At 38.8% G+C, this 17146-nt stretch overlaps 1 protein-coding gene and 1 non-coding gene across 3 annotated transcripts in view; both read right to left on the bottom strand.

Annotated features, from left to right (window-relative positions):
• Positions 1 to 15981, bottom strand: part of LOC149193767 (putative calcium-binding protein CML21) — a 350186-nt gene extending 334205 nt beyond the window's left edge. The window contains exon 1 of one of the 2 annotated variants that reach the window (XM_089404942.1): positions 15586 to 15981. The gene's annotated coding sequence lies outside the window, so the exon portion shown is untranslated. The remainder of the gene's footprint in view (positions 1 to 15585) is intronic. The other variant, XM_089404938.1, reaches the window with a different exon arrangement.
• Positions 13611 to 13717, bottom strand: LOC149193768 (U6 spliceosomal RNA). Its single transcript, XR_016255369.1, has one exon. It is a non-coding gene; the product is annotated as a U6 spliceosomal RNA (small nuclear RNA).
• Positions 15982 to 17146: the final 1165 nt, after the last annotated feature.

The raw sequence follows: 17146 nt of genomic DNA, 5'->3' as shown, positions 1-17146 counted from the left end.
TAGGAAAAATTCTCCCAAGGTGTCATTGAGCTGGTATTTTGATCTTTACCATCTTTGCACAAATCACACTGGCATGGATTCATTGCATCTTTATCCATCACACAGGGTATTGGCACTGCTTCTTTGCCAAAGCTCACGTTATTAAGTAATATGATAGTTTTTCTTTGGTGACCCTTTTTTCTGTCAGATGAATTGAGCACCAAGTGGGTCTCTATATTTTCCCATGCCTCCTTGATATCAGTGTTTTTCGCATCCCCCTCAAGATCATTCACCTGTAGTGTAAGAGAATCAAAGCATAATTTAGGAAGAGGCATCAGCAGAATAGAAGGTTTGGGATCAGCCTTGGGTTTGCACCTTTTGGGACAAATATAACTTTCCCTGTGCCACTCTACTCTGATATTTTCCTCACTACAAAGCTTCACAGCCTTTAGAATTGTTTCCGGATTAGCATCACTCGAATGGAAATTGCAATTATTCATAGAATTGTTAAGCCTCTGTTGCTTCTTGTCAAACTGTTCGCAGGATACCGGGACTTCCGACTGCTCTTTCTGCATGATGGCATGTATGTTTTCACACTTTTCTGTGCAATTTTCAGAAGGCAAACCATTCATCTGGCACTGAGATATCTCTTTAGATCGAGAACCAGAATCAAACTCAGCAGTATCAAATTGATTAGGTAGATCAATTTCGTGCTCTCTGGCAGTCAGAATAGGTTTATCTAGATGACAGTTCATGTGCTCTTCCACGTGATATGTAGTGTTGCTTTCTCCCTGAGTTCCTGGTTTTCTACGAGCTTTGAACTTGCCAGTTCCTTCCATTCTTTCATGTGGATGAACATCTAATCCAGTGGAGTTGTGCAAGTCAGTTATTGATTGGCTTGAGCTGAAATGCATAAGTTTTCTGGCATGCTCATCATTACATGCTCTATTATTGTCTGAATATCTGTCATCTGCATTGTTCCAGTTTGCTGATTTTCTAATTTGTGAGTTACTTCCACTGTCAGTTGTGGATGGTATCCTTCTGTATAAATTCAAGATTTTTTCTGAAAGTTTACCATACACCAAATTGACCTCCCCCTTCTTACACTCAAAGTTTAGCTGTGACTTTGCAAGTTCAAGTGAGGCCTCGATATCCATCTCATATTTCAAGGAACTGGCCGCTACCAAACACGTGCATATCTCAATAGCTTGTGCCAAGCTTCTCTGTTTAATGAAAAGCTGATAATTGTTGATCACATAGACAAGTGACTCCTCCACCACTTTTGTAACTCCTTCCGGTAAATGCAATACATGGCACAATTGTACAATCTCTGACTTCATTCTGATATAAAGATTTTGTTGTGTAGATTTTAATGCTTCATTATCCTCGCTTTTCTTTCTGGCAATTACAGCTGCATGTTTGTATCTTACCGCTGTTTGAGACATTCTAAAGTTTGGCTTGTTAATCCTCCACTTTGATTTGAAAAGCTCATTCCTTTGATTGAGATGGGGCTTGAGTGTAGATCTGGAATACAGATGGGTAGATCGATGATGACGTCCAAGATCTGGGAGAAGACTAAACTTCATCCCACAGAATCTACATGAAAATTTTTTCAGTGTGTCACGAATAAAAGTCCTCACTTCACCTTTGCCTATATCCTCACCATGAATAGACATACTAATGTGATTTCTTTCCATTTTATGCTTAGGATCGAACTTCCAACCTGATTCTTGCTTGGAATTACCTAACTTCAGAGGTTCATCTTGCTTGTCTTGCTCAGTCTTGAAAGGCATTGTTGATTCTGCACTGTTAACCTGCTCTTTAGCACCAAAGGAATTGTTGAGTTGCTCAGGGTGAGTGAGTAACACATGCTGCAACAGCTGATCACAATTCACAATGATAAAACGACTGTCACAGGATATACAAAAATACTTTGTACATTTCTCAAGAGGAATTCCACCGTGGTGCACCTTCACATGCCTCTCAAGACCTCTTTTGTAGGTAAATGAACTGCTACAATTGAGATAAGCATATCCTTTAAAATGATGTTCAGCTGCCTTCTTATGAATGGTGAGACAATGGGGACCGAGGGTTTGTAAATCAGAAAACTGCCCACCACAACCTTTGCACCCTTGGTGTTGAATTTCAATAGAAGAAGAATAATGAACAGCATCACAATCCTCCATCCAATCCACAGGGCTGTGCTCAGCTGTGCCATTGTTCATTGCTGCAACAGAACCAAGGGTTTTATGTGTGTCATCAGTCTCATGAACATCATCAATTGATGGAATACTTGCTGTAACATTCCCTTCTATTGGCTGAAAACTGAAATATGCTGCCATTTTCTCTTTTTCAGCTGTTATTTCCATTAATAATGCTTCTGCATCTTTCATATTTTTTGACAGCTTGTCATCAATGCAATCCAAACCTCTGTTCTCGAAATCTGAATCATAGTTACCTCCTCCTGACTGGCACATATTCATGTATTTATGTAAGAGATCCTTAGGCTGGCACGTTGCTTCAGAGCTTGTAGTTTTGAAAATTTCATTCAACATTGATGCAGTATATCTATGACGAAACCCCAGTGAGTTTGGTAAATGCTTTTCATAATAAGATGAACCTTGTTTTGCCCTGCGTGTGCATTGGCCACCATGATTGCAGCAACTTCCAATACAACGCAAACAATTTGTACTCCTATATGAGACTTTAGAAGCAGCCCTTTCTGGCAGCGAAGAACCATGCAATCGATTCCTTTCAACTAGATAATTTTCATCATGCAATTTCTGGGACACACCTCCTGAAACTCTTTCCAGGTCTGAAATGGGCAGAAAACTTTGTTCATTTTGACTTCCTTTGTGATGAAAGTTTGCAGAAGTTGCTTCCTTCTCAGATGACTGTCTCTCAACAGACCCTCTTGCCCTCTTTGGGTTACTTCCTAAACTACTGGAACTTGGGTTTCCATCACAGCTGTCCAAACTATGGCTGTCCCGAAGCATATGTTTCAAACAAAAAGATGCTCCATTACGGGTTCGGTGGGTACACCTCCTTCCATATTTGGTCATTCCCTGACATATCGAAAATTTCAGTTCTGCATGCATGTTTGCTGATGAAGACCCAACCTGATTAACTCTAGGAACATTATCTGGAGTACAAAAACTTAAATGCTTCCAACAATAAAGTCCTCCATTGATTGCCCTAATCTTATCATCGGGAGGAATTATGAAATTGGACATGATAGAGTGTTTCCCGATGTCAGATTGTTCTCTAATTATTTCGTTATGAGGCCTCTTAGGATCTTCAACATGAAATTTCCTCTCGGGCTCTCTATTTAGCCTAATAAAACCATCACCGCTAGGAGAAGGAATCATAGCATATGACCAATTCATTTGAATGCTTCCTCCTAGATCAGAGGCCCACTTTCTAGATAACAACATACCCCAAGCATCAGGTACATCAACAACAACAATATCCATAACAACCATGATGTCTGGGTAAACTGAAAGATGAACTTGTAAATCCTTGATTAAACCATGTACTTCGATTTTCTTGGAATCCATGGCACATATATTATAGTAGGGTCTGGAAACTCTTAAATTAAGCTGTTCCATGACCCTTTTAGTCATAACGCAAGCAGATGCGCCTGAATCCAACATGCAGTTATTCAATTTATACCCATTGACCAATAAGGTGATAAAGAAGGGTTGATGGTCTTTGTTATCAGCATCTACGCTTTGCAGATAAATAGGAGCATCATGATAATCAACCTCGCGAATCTTCTGTTGAGAAGCGTTGTCTTGAGGACCCTGAATTGCTTTTAGTAACTTGTCTTTTTGGGAAGGGATCTTAGCGATCTCAGATACAGGAACCCAGATTTTAGCATTATTAAACCAACTTCCCAAATCGACATCTATTCCAGAGTTTATGCCAGGGTTTAGAGTTTGAGAGGGAATTTGATTCCCGCTCTGATCTCTATCCTTTCTCTGGTATGTTAAACCCTTATCTCTAGCAATTTCTAAAATTTTCTCAGGAGAGGGTTTCTCACCATATAACCTGGCCAAAATGTCATCTTCCTTCTCAAGGTTATTTATACCTAAAGCAGATGAAGGATTCATAATATCATAGCTCCTTTCCTTAACCTCTATCCAATCATTCATGGGCAAAGGAAACTTGCTCCCTACTATGTTTATTTGCTCACCTGTCCCAAACATTCCATTATCGAAAAGTCTTCTGATACTGAGACAAGAGGATTCTTCGTGAAAATCATCACAAGCACGACAGTAAGGAGGAGCATTATCCACCAGATTGGTAAGCGGATTAGGGGGCCTTTGCTCACTAGATTGACCCTTTCTTTGCCAGTTACTATTTCTGTTATTATTATTTCGAGGCTGAAAATTTTGCGGTTGCGCTCTTTCCATTTGAATTAACCTATTCTGCAAAGTGTTTATCTCCTTATTATGATTGATTTCCATAGTTTCAATTTTTTGAAGCAATTTAAGAACAAGCTCACTTTCTGGCTCCTGGGCTGCTTTTCCCTTAGGTTCCTTTAGTTTCGTAGCAGCCCTATCAAAACCTGGGATTTCAGACTTCCCAGAAGCTGCCTTGTCCTTCTCAAGTTCTACAGCTAAGGTTTGGCAAGCTCGATAATCAGTAAGTTTAGCACGCCTTAACTCATAAGATGGCTCAGGACCAAAGGCATCAATATAAAAATCTTGGAGAGTTTTATCTGAAGGTTTATAGTCTTGAGGTAATTCTCTAATAATACCATTAAACCTTCTATTAAATTCCTCAACAGTTTCGTCTTCTCTCTTTCTCATCAGAGTAAGAGCTCTTACAAGATGTCGTCCCTCTCTCTTATCTCCATATTTTTCTCTAAATGAATTAATGATTGATTGTAAAGAGTCAAAAGAATTAGGAGGTTTTTCTGTAAACCAGTCATGAGCATCACCTCCTAGAGTCAAGATAAAAAGGGTCATCCTGACATCTTCATGATCAAAATCAGGAGATCTAGCATACTTAGCCATCCATATGTTGAAATCTCGCAAATGGGAATTAACCGTAATGGCATTATCTCCATGAAAGCTAGGCAATTTGTCTATCCCAACAGATGGAATATCATTGGGGGCTCCAGGAATGTTAGAGAAATCACAAGGGCCCAACAGACTCATGGTGTTGCGCCTAACTTGACCCCTAAAGAGCAGATGAACGTCAGAAAGGGCTTCTTGTCCAAGATTTGTAAGGAGTGCACGAAAAGCGAGTTTGTGTGATCGCACCCTGTAAACCTTTTCAGGATCCGGAGTGGGGTTGCACAGACTGCCTGGATGTCTTCTAGTGTACACTCTTGCAGGAAGTGGAGTCGCCACTTGAACCAGAAGCTAAGCACAGAAAAGCTTGAAAAACAAGGACCAAGGACAGAAAAACTCTATCCCCGGCAACGGCGCCAAAAAATGTTGTCGCGCAAACTGACACGACAACGCTCAGACCGGGGGTTGTCACTCTGATCCCCGGTCTCTCCGTTTAAGCCTGTCTCCCACGGCTAAGGGGGGTAGACCCTGAGGAAAGATGAAGGCCAACTGCCACAACAGTTGGGCCGGGAGAAGAGATGCACTAAAATGGTTTTATTGATTTGATAGACCAGTGCCTAAATGAGTACTTTCTAGGTGATATAAGAGCGTAAATCATAAACAGCAATCACCATTCATCAAATGATCGGAACAAAGCTTTAAATATCCAGCCAAAATAAGAGAAATAATTTCGCTTCAAACAACAGGGAAACCAGATATCTAAAATGGATTCGGATCTCAGCGTGAAAGATATGCAATGATAAACGACTGAATGCGGTAAAAGCAATTCTCCACACACAAAAAAGAAATTTTTATGCTTTTCGATTTTTTTTTTAATTTTTTTTTATTTTTGATTTTTGATTTTTTTTAATTTTTTTTTTTTTTTAAATTTATTATTTTTATTCATTTTTTAAATTTTTAATTCAATTTAAGATGGATCATCAAACTAAGCCGTTGGAAACATCACCTAGGACCTAGGACCTAGGACTCATGAGGGGATTTACAACATTTTCAACCCTCAAGACACATTTCATCATGATTTTTACAATTTACATCTCAAAGGGATGAATCCACTTAATACAGACCCTCATAGAACACCCAGTTCTGCGACACAGCTATAATCTAGCAGATTAACATGCTAGGATTCTCCTAAAGTCCTAATAACAAAATGCATCCCGGCTTTGGGGTCGGGTTTGAAGGAAAACTCTGCCGATCCATGGATCGGTGAGACTAAAAACCTCCCGGGACGCAGATCATCATTAGAAAGTTAGGTCCACCTAGGCAATTTTACATACATGACTCTGATTTGCTTAGATTATTTACAACTCATACACGCAGACTGGGTTTACAACAAAAATGATCAAGCTGCTGATGACTGTAGGCTGGGACGGACACATCGCTCAGGAGCTACCCTTCTCTGCCAACAGAAAGGAGGTGCACTGCATGGGCAGTTGACCAGTAGTGGTCAACAGGGTGTTAAGCCACGGATCAAGTGTCAGTAATACCGAGGAGAGAATGAACCGTCGGATCACTACATATCGTGACCGTCGGATTGTAAGTTACAAAATGTACATAGTAAAGAAACACACTTTACCTAACTCTATACTAGACCAAGTTATACTTAACTATTTCCTATGTGTCGGAATATCCTAACATCCCCCCTTAAGAACAACTTGGGATAGGATTGAAGGATTTACAAATATGACACAATAGGAGAAGGAAGGAGGCACTAGAGCCTATCCCCCCTTAGTGACAACTTCCTGAACTCCAAATATAAATCGAAGTTTAGTAAACTTCGCCTCTGTGAGAGCCTTCGTAAAGATGTCTGCAACTTGATCATCTGTTGAACAATATTGCACTTCAAGAAGATGGTCGTGAATGAGCTTTCTGATGAAGTGCATGTGCAGCTCAATGTGTTTGCTGCGCTGATGTTGGACTGGATCTTTGCATAGTTGAATGGCACTTTGATTATCACACCAAAGTGTAGTCGGATGCTGCTACTGAAAGCGAAATTCTGACAGGATCTGACGAAGCCACAAGGCTTCCTTACTGGCTTCTACGGCACCACGATACTCTGCTTCTGTTGAAGAAAGAGAAATGGCACCTTGTTTCTTGCAAGCCCATGTAATAGGTCCTGAACCAAGAGTGAACACATAACCTGCAGTAGACTTCCGATCATCAGGGTCACCAGCCCAATCGAAATCAGTGAAACCAACCAATAGAGGAGCTGCTTCGGCACTGTAATGAATTCCAAACTGAACTGTACCTCGAACATAACGAAGTATTCTTTTAGCTGCTTTCCAATGACTTTCATGTGGATTTTGCATAAACCGAGCAACAAGGCCAACGACAAAGGAAAGGTCAGGACGAGTATGGGTTAGATACAAAAGTTTTCCTACAAGTTGACGGTATAAGGTAGCATCAACTTCAGGAGAAGTACAAGTGACTGAAAGTTTGACTCCAGACTAAAAGGGAGAAGGGGCTGGCTTACAGTCTTCCATGTGAAAATGGCGTAGAATATCACAGGCATACTTGGACTGGGAAAGGGAAATACCTTCCTTGGATTGCAAGACTTGAAGACCAAGAAAATAATGTAACTGTCCTAAGTCTGTCATTTCAAACTTCCTTTTAAGGCTAGACTTGACATGGTTTATAAGGTTGGGATCACTACCAGTCAGGATAAGATCATCAACATAAAGAACAAGAATAATAAGAGACTTGCCCACTTTCTTGGTGTAGACAGTATTGTCAGAATGACACCTAGAAAAGCCATTTTCTAAAAGAAAGTTATCCATTTTGGCATACCAAGCTCGAGGAGCTTGCTTGAGACCATAAAGGGATTTCTTAAGCCGACATACAAGGCTAGAATCTGTTTGTATAAAGCCAATAGGTTGTTCCATATAGATTTCTTCATGCAAGTCCCCATGCAAGAAGGCAGATTTAACATCCATCTGATGGACTTCCCGTTTGAAAGAGGCAACAAGGGAAAGAACAAGGCGGATAGAGTTCATTTTGGCAACAGGGGAGAAGGTTTCAGTGTAGTCAATGCCTTCAACTTGTGAAAAACCCTTAGCAACAAGACGAGCTTTATGTTTATCAACTTTCCCATCTGGTCCATACTTGGTTCTATAAACCCATTTGCATCTAACAAGTTTTCGTCCCTTTGGTAGAGGAACAAGATCCCATGTATCATTTGCCAATAATGAATGATATTCTTCATTCATAGCTGCTTCCCAATCTGGATGGCCTGAAGCTTCTGCAAAGGTGTCAGGATCATAATTCACTGAAGCTTGAGCCAGTAAAGAAGAGGCTCTATCAAACTGAGAACGTGTACGTCGCTGATCTGTAGGATCACCGGCAAGATCACCTGCTACATCCCGAGTAGCACGGACCCATTTTGGAAGCTGAGGAGCTGAAGGAGGATCTTGAGAAGGTGGGGGAGGATTTTCATCCTTGCTTTCATCATCTGAAGAAGAAATATTTTCAAAAGTAGAAGAGATAGGGAGAGGTGGCACATCCACCGAACTAGGCTCGTAGGCCGATATATTTTCAGCAAACTTTACATCTCTTCTAATGATAACATTTTTGGACTTAAGTGGAATAAGTCTATATCCTTTGACATCTTCAGAATATCCAACAAAAATACATTTTTCACTCTTAGATTCTAAAGCTTTATGTTTCTCATATGGAATATGGGCCCATGCTTCACTTCCAAAAACACGAAAGTGACTTACATCTGGTTTAATTGAGCTCCATGCTTCTTCTGGAATGATATTCTTTAAAACCTTAGTAGGAGTGCGATTTATTATGCAATTCGCACAGTTAATTGCTTCTGCCAATAATTAAGACTAAGTCCTTTAGATTGAAGCATACAATTAGCCATTTCCTTTAAGGTGCGATTCTTCCTTTCAGCGACACCATTTTGTTGTGGAGTATATGGAACAGTATGTTGCATTTGAATTCCATTCTCAGTGAAAAAGTTGATGGATTTGTTGTTAACATATTCTCCGCCATTATCATATCTTAGCTTAAGAATTTGATGTCCAGATTGTTTTTCAACAAAGGCCTTAAAGGCCAAGAACATGTTAAATACTTCACTCTTGAGTTTTAAGAAGTATACCCAAGTGCGTCTGGAGAAATCATCGATGAAAGTTAAGAAATACTTGTAGCCAGAGAATGAAACAACTGGAAGTGGACCACATAAATCACTATGCACAAGCTGTAAAGGGGCTGAAGCGTGCCAAGAGGCACGTTTTTCAAAACTGTCCCGATGATGTTTTCCGAGTACACATCCGGAACAAACACCATCTCTGCAAGATACCATTGGAAGACCTGTCACCATATTTTCTTTACATAGATTCTGAAGAGAGCGATAGTTTAAGTGACCAAATCACTCATGCCAAAGTTTGCTCACTTCATCATTATGAGCAACAAATACCGAGGGAAGATTTGATGACCCAAAGTTGTGAAACTTATACAACCTTGTAGAATCATGAGCAATGCCAGTAGCTAAAATCTGTCTAGGATCTCTTAGGTCCTTAATTACAACATTGTGAGGTGAAAATTCAACGATTTTACCTTCACCTGAATGAGTTATCTGATATACAGATAGAAGGTTGCAGGATAAGGTTGGAACACATAATACATCATTATATTGACCATTGTCTATATGAACAGTTCCAGTCCCTACAACACTAAGAGATCTATCATCACCAACATATATATTTTTCGTGTTACAATCATTTAAAGAAGAAAACATGGCTTTGTTTTTGGCCATGTGATAAGAAGCTCCAGAATCAATGAGCCACTCATGAGAATGAGAAGAAGAAGATACATTTAGTGCATAGCCAGACCGAGATGCTTGACAACCACATGCAGAAAGTGCTATCCCTGAAGATGAAGTTGAAGTTGAAGTTGAAGAGTGCTCCAAATGGATGTTATGCTTCTTCATTGCTGCTTCCAAGGCTTCCATCTTCTTAAAGCATTTGGATTCTAAGTGGCCATCTCGATTACAAAAGTTGCAATGTCTATCAGTCTTCTTCCCTTTGTTTTTATTTGTCTTATCATTTTGTTGAAATGATTTTTCATTTTGAGGCTGAAATTGCTTAGGACCCTTGTTTGGTTTAGGACCATTCCTTTTAGGATACAACTTCTTAGAATTCTTTGAATTTGGTTGCTGCTGGGCGGCTAACGCTTTCTTAGAAGAGTTTCCAAGATGAAGAAGACCAAGGTGTAAGAGTTTTTCTTGTTCTCTTATTAAAGAATCACAAAAGGAATCAAAGGAAGGGGACTTGTAGGCTTGTCCTTGAGAAATGAAGGCTTCTCTTGTAGAATGGAAGGTGGAAACAAACACAGAATAGGCTGGTCCCAACTTAGTAAGAATGGAATAGATAAGGTTACTATCTTCTTTCTTAACCTTAAAACCTTCCAAGAGAAGTCTAAGGGTTTTGAACTTGGACAAAAAATCTTCAATGCAAGAAAAATTATTGGGGTCCAATGTAAGCAACTCATTTTCGAGTTGATGGGCTTTAAGTTCATTTTTAATTCCAAAAACTTAAGTGATTTGTTTCATTGCTTCCTCAGGAGTATCAAGTTCTGCAATATGAAATCTAAGATCTGGAGAAATAAACATCCCTATCAACCCACGTGCTTGATCTTGCCTATTTTCCCATTTAGTTGCCTTATCTTCATCTTTCGGTTTGGTTTCTTGGCCTGAGGCTATTCTGTAGAGACCTTTACTTCTAAGTAAATCCACAATGTAGGACCACCATTGGAAGTAGTTGGTGCTATCAAGAATAACTTGGCATGGACTTTCCATTTTAATAGAAACTGAAGCTATAGATGCTGAAACTAAGTGTTCCAATGGAAAGATCTCGAAAAATTAGGCTGGTTCAAAAAAAACGGCTCTGAAAACGGCTTCCGGATGAAGAAGTTATGGCTTTTTGAAGAAAAGTTGATGAAAATACCGACGAAGTGCGGGAATGTGCGGAAATGAAAAATCCACCCCCACAAAAAGGAGACTTGAACTCAAGACCTCTACTCTCATAAATTATCTTTGGACCAAGTGAGCTAAACTAAAATTTTGAGAGAGAGAGCGGGGGGAGGGGGGCACTGAAGCTTTGGGTTGCGTGCTTGCTTGAGAAAGCTCTTTTTCCCTACAAAACAAAAAACACAAAACCCAACACGGACATACAAAAAAAATGAACCTTACGGCTCGAAGTTAGCTTTAGCCGGAAACTAAATATTTTCCTCAATGTTTCTGATTTTCCGAGATCACACTAAGGCGCAGCGGAAAAGAGCATACGCATGAGAAAAATCATTCCTTTCTGTTTCTGATTTGCCCAGATCGCACAGAGTCGCGGGGCAAAGAGCATACGCAGAAATGAAAGGTATAGATCCGGTAATTAAAAAAACAAAAAAGCTAAATAAACCGAAACCGAAATAAACAGAGAGAAAATAACTGTAAACTGTAAATAAACATTGTATACCTCCAGATCTTAAAAATGACGTAGCTAGGGCTACCGGAAACCTTTTCGCGTGAAACGAAAGGGGTTCCTCACTGGAACAGATGCTCCTAACACAATAGAGCAGTCCTCTCGGCCCGAAAGTAGTCAGAAACAGTAGATCTAGGAAACGACAGTCGGATGAAGTTCTACCGGCTTCAGATTTGGATCACCAACGGACGCGGCCCTCAAATAGCTCCGATACCATGTAGGAATTTACAGGGTAAGTTCCTCAGACATAACACCAAAGGACACCGCTCACAAACAGATCACAGATCAATACACTAGTATTTTGACGTGGTTAAAACCCTCAAAGAGGGAAACAATCCACGGCCTGAGCCAACGCAGCCACTTCAGGCAATTTATTAATAAAAGAATGAAATTTTACATAAGCTTCTCTCATGAACAGTTAACCTACAAATGACCCTCTATGCTCTTTAAATAGAGATCATGGACCAACCGGGTGTTAAGCCCACGGATCAAGTGCCGGTAATACCGAGGAGAGAATGAACCGTCGGATCACTACATACCGTGACCGTCGGATTGTAAGTTACAAAATGTACATAGTAAAGAAACACACTTTACCTAACTCTATACTAGACCAAGTTATACTTAACTATTTCCTATGTGTTGGAATATCCTAACAATGTTGCGATGAACTGTCCAGCGAAATATCCACGGTAGTTTACAAACCATTCTACCATATTTTAAGGCTTGGATCACGCAGTTTCATCAAAATTGGGTGGTGTTCACTAATGTCCCTAGAGGATTGAGGTAGAGGCAAAGGCTAGACAAGAGGCAAAGAATGAATAATGATACTAATGTTGAGGATCTTGGTATACGCGATGGTGGAACATTGCTTCTCAAGGAGTAATGGAGCATGCACGGTGGTGATACCCCATAGCTACAACATTTGGCAACATGGTTGCTTTCACAATTAGTGAACATTCCTTCTGAAGAGAGGTATTTAGCAACTAGCTCAATTTATTGTTTGGAGTGACTGGACCTTTCAGTCTTCATACTTTAGTGCACAAATGGCCTATTTTGTAAACATAACTATTTGGTCATGTTATTGTTCATAGTTGCTAGATAACCTATTTCATTCCATAAGTTAATGGACTAATTTCTTTTTTGTGGCTTAAAAATTTGTATGTTTGTTTGTAATTGCTAGAATCTAGATTCTAGATGGTCAATGCTTGAATGATTAATCATTAATGTACTACGAATGTCATTTCTACCTTCACTAATGTACAAATATGCATGTTTTCATATATTATGCAACTAATTTGGCTGCATGTTTTTTTATAATATATATATATATATTCCCCATTTGGACCTTTTGGGATGAACTCAATGAGTCTGCATCTATAAAGTTTGTCATAATAAAATCCCCAAAGGATTGACAACATATCTAAAATGGATTTTGCCTGATAAAAAACCATAAGCTATAACATTTTGTAAAATTCAAATTGAATCATGTCCATCCCTAAAGATTTCCCATTAGTCATGCCCTATATAAGATTGGACAACTCGTCTTAGTGTAAATGATTAAAAGGAGGCTTCTCTCAAATTCAGAGACTATAAAAAGTACAACCTTTCTAATTAATGCCTTGGTTAATCACTTGTTATTTTAATAGTTAGTGCAAACATCTCCCGTTCTTTTCGATTCTGTCATCTCACCTTGATAGCAGACATAATTTATTATCCATGCTTTCTTTGTAAATATTCAAAATGAAATATTGTAGGTTCCTCAACATCCTTGGCACAATTAATCATGGCTTTGGTCTTCACTCCCTACTTCTATTCTTTTCAAACACTCTAAGTTGTTCAAGCTCCCCAACTTGTTATTTCTTGACTGTGTTGAAAAGGTCAGCCTTCAAGGCTCAATGTCTAATAGTGATGTGTGGCTTCCTAAGGTTTCTCTCTTTCACTTGACAAGTATGTGCTACTATCTTACCCCAACCTCTCAATGGCCTTTAGTGAAAGATAGTAGATACCTCTAGATTTGAACTTGTCCTTCTTCGCTATTGGTCTTAAGACTTGACCCATTCCCCTATTTCAATAATGTTAAAATTTAGACCATTTTTCAATTTGCTTGTGTGATCCTTGTTCAAAGGCCATGCTAATCTTCTCTCTATTGTTCCAAATTTAGTTGATGTCCACATATGCATAGGTTCAACAGAAATTCTGATGTTAAAGCATGGCTATAACCAGACTTAATCCCACATTTTTAGCTTCTTTTGAGTGTGTTTGGTGGCGTTGGCCATTGAAGACCACTAAAGAGATCGCAATGGCAGTTTCGTAGCTTTTTTCTGCTATATCCTAATATTTTGTGGTGGTTTGGTTCAACTTTTCATTCCTATACCCTGACTTAACCCCACATTTTTTGCTTCTTTTGTATGCATTTGGCTAACCTTGGCCATTGTAGGCCACTAAGGACATGACAGAGAAAGTTTTGAGGTAATTTTTTCCATGTACTCTTATTTTATAGTGGTGCGGTTCATCCTTTCATCCCTACACAACTTCTCTTTTACCAGTTTCCAGCCAATTATCGGATCCACCTATTTGGACTCTCTGGCATATTCTCCTCCAACTTAATCTTAATCTTGCCCTATATACATTGACTCAACGTTGCCTCCATTCAACAAAAAATTATGGACAAGGAAAAACAACTACAGAGATAAAGATGGCTTTGGGATTCTTGATCATGCTGGATCAGATTCTCAAAGATACCCCATTGGAGTCTAAATATTTTCAGATGCTGATAGTATCAAGAAAGTACAAAATCTCGTTCTCTTGGTTCATAATGATTCAACGAGCATTTGGATGCCTCTTGATAAACTGAAGGAGAATAAATGGCAAGTTAACCTGCCGAATGACCTTTCTCAGTAATTACAGGCACCGCAAGAATTTTACAGTCTTTCACAAGGAGCAATGCAATCAAAATTTTAATGAATTTCTACCAATAAATTATTTTAGTTCTTTTAGTTGTCATTCTATATGCAAGTGAATTACTCAAATTGGGCTTATTCCATGAGTATATCAAAAGCACTATATGACTAAAATCCTCTGCTTCCTTAGTTAACAATTGGTTCTGGTTTCTCATGCGTTTACCGGATGTCAAACGTTTCTCACAGCAATGCCATCCCTCCAGATGACGGAGAATTGAAAACATATACCTTATTATGACAAGACTGTCTTCCAAACACATTAAAAGAGGGAAAACAAACACAGATCATAATGACCAAAGGGTAAGAATGCCAGGGCCTGAAAGTGACATCGAACAAATAACATTGAGGATCCAAATCCTGCATAAAACAACATAATGCCGATGTAATGGACCTATGGGCACTATGGGTTTGGCATTGACTTTGAGCTGGCGAAGTTCAGGGCTCAAACTAAGTTCGTGATTATTAGGCACCCATGTTTAGTTATGGCTTGGAGGACTGCACCGGCCAGGACATGATGTGTTAGACCCTATGCAAACCCAATTTACCATCTACTCTAACATAACGCAGGAGTTCATCAGCGGAAGGATTTATTGCACACGAGGAGCTTCAAAAGGTGACAGAGGGACTAGGTTCCAACATGGCCTTTAGAATTAAGGCATCTGATGTTAGTGTAAGTAAATAAAGTAACTCCCGTGGACTTTCAACCAATTTGCAATTGCAAACCTGCTGAGCAATGGGGTTGAGTATTGACCCAGTTGGTATATAAACATGACAACAGTGCATCAGAACAGGTTTGATTTCATCAAGCCTCTTCAATATAAAGACAAACCAATTGTCCAATTACCCATAAAACAAAACAGTAGTCCCCAAAGACAACCAAATCAAAATAAAATTATGCAGTTGATCTCGACTCTTTGGATGCAACACAGATGCAGATGAAAAGTTCTTCTTCAAGGTATTAATGATAACCATGATACAAAAAAGTGGTGAAGCACTGAGATAGGATCGACTTGACAGATAGCGTATTGCATGACAAATAAAATGAATGATTGAGAATTTTCTTTTTTCAGTAAGAATGATTGAGAGTCTTACCAGAGATGTAAGATGAAAAGCAAGGCCAGAGGCAAATTTCTACCCAAAACAGAGTATAGTGCGCCCAACCAAATGAAATAACATTGTCGTCGGATAGAAAACTACTGCATTGAAGCAGACGCAGCACGAATCTGTGCTTGTCATAATAGCGTAGGCAAAGCATAGGCATATTCCTCCTCATTTCCTACCAAAGAGCACAGCATGCTTGGTTTGCCAACCTCCGTTTAGTTTTTGTTTTTCTCTGTTACTTTTGCTTTACCGCGTGCCTATAAAATTGTACATTAACAAAGCCCTTTTTTGTCTTTTTACGACGGGAGATACATTCCTCACAGAGTGTGAATCGAGCATTTTACAATAGGCGAGACACCTGCTGACAAAATTTGTCTTTCAAATCGAATATTAGTGAAGGAATATTAGAACTTTGCTTTACCATCAAATCAAGATTTAGTCTACAAAATGATTAAATGGTTACTTCGGTCTTACATCGCACTTTATTAAAAAAAATTAACAAGATAATGGAAGACGTGATAGCATGTCAATGATGGTTGGTGATTCAATCCTCCACTATTTTTATTATTTAAAAATAAGGTACATGTGAGGAGAAGGTTTGGTGTGATGAGAAGGTGATGTTTACGTTCTTTTTTAATATTAAGAATTGAAGAAGATGCAATTATCCATTACTTTATATATTTAGATGTTTAAATAATCAACATTAAGTTTTTTTTTATCGATTAATTTTTTTTAATTTATATTATTATGGTATATTTAGTTGCGTTAAAATGGGTTTATAAATCAATTCTTTTTATCGATTAATTTTTTTTTATTTATATTAGGATGGTATATTTAGTTGCGTTAAGATGTGTTTATAAATTAATTTTTCATAATAGATTAGTTTGTTTGTGTGAGGTTTAGTTTTATTAGGCCATTGATTCGAATCTCGTGGAGAGGGGTTGAGGGTGACAACCACTTGTAAGGGAATAAAAATTGCCCCAAAGGGTGTTAGGGGTCAATCGAGCCTTGCATAATCTTGGTGATAATCTCTCGTGGGTATATTGTTCTGCCATCCAACATTAGGGTTGGCCTTGGATTAGGATCAGCCTAGCTGACAATTAATAATAGTAATAAATAAAGTTCTCAAGAAAAAAAAAAAATTATCCTACTTGTATTCCTCCGAACTTTGCAAAAAAATATATTTTGTCCTTTTAGACATGTTAGACACTTAATATGTTTGGTTGTGGTGAAGAAGACATCAAGAGTCCAAGAGGCCTTGGAAAATGAATCCAACAGTCAACATGATGTATTTAAATGTGGTTTATATTAATGGAAAAGAAATTCATGTTTATCCTCCAATTCTTACATTTGCAGTCCAATAATGGTATCATAGTAGGCCTCACGCAAAAGCTCGTCATATATGTCATATTCTTTGCAGGTCTTACCTTTTTGTCATATTCTTTGCAAGTCTAACCTCTGAGATATGCCATTACCTTATCCAAGTCTCCATTTTTCCATAGCCTTTTCTCTGACTATGTGTGAGAAACCCAATCAAACATGTGCTCTCTCT

This window comes from Pinus tabuliformis, chromosome 2_2, assembly GCF_031772625.1.
Source record: "Pinus tabuliformis cultivar Carrire ecotype Pingquan chromosome 2_2, CPIR1, whole genome shotgun sequence".
NCBI classification, from domain to species: domain Eukaryota; kingdom Viridiplantae; phylum Streptophyta; class Pinopsida; order Pinales; family Pinaceae; genus Pinus; species Pinus tabuliformis.
Note: the sequence above shows the minus strand (reverse complement) of the source record. Positions and strands in the feature narration are given on the sequence as shown.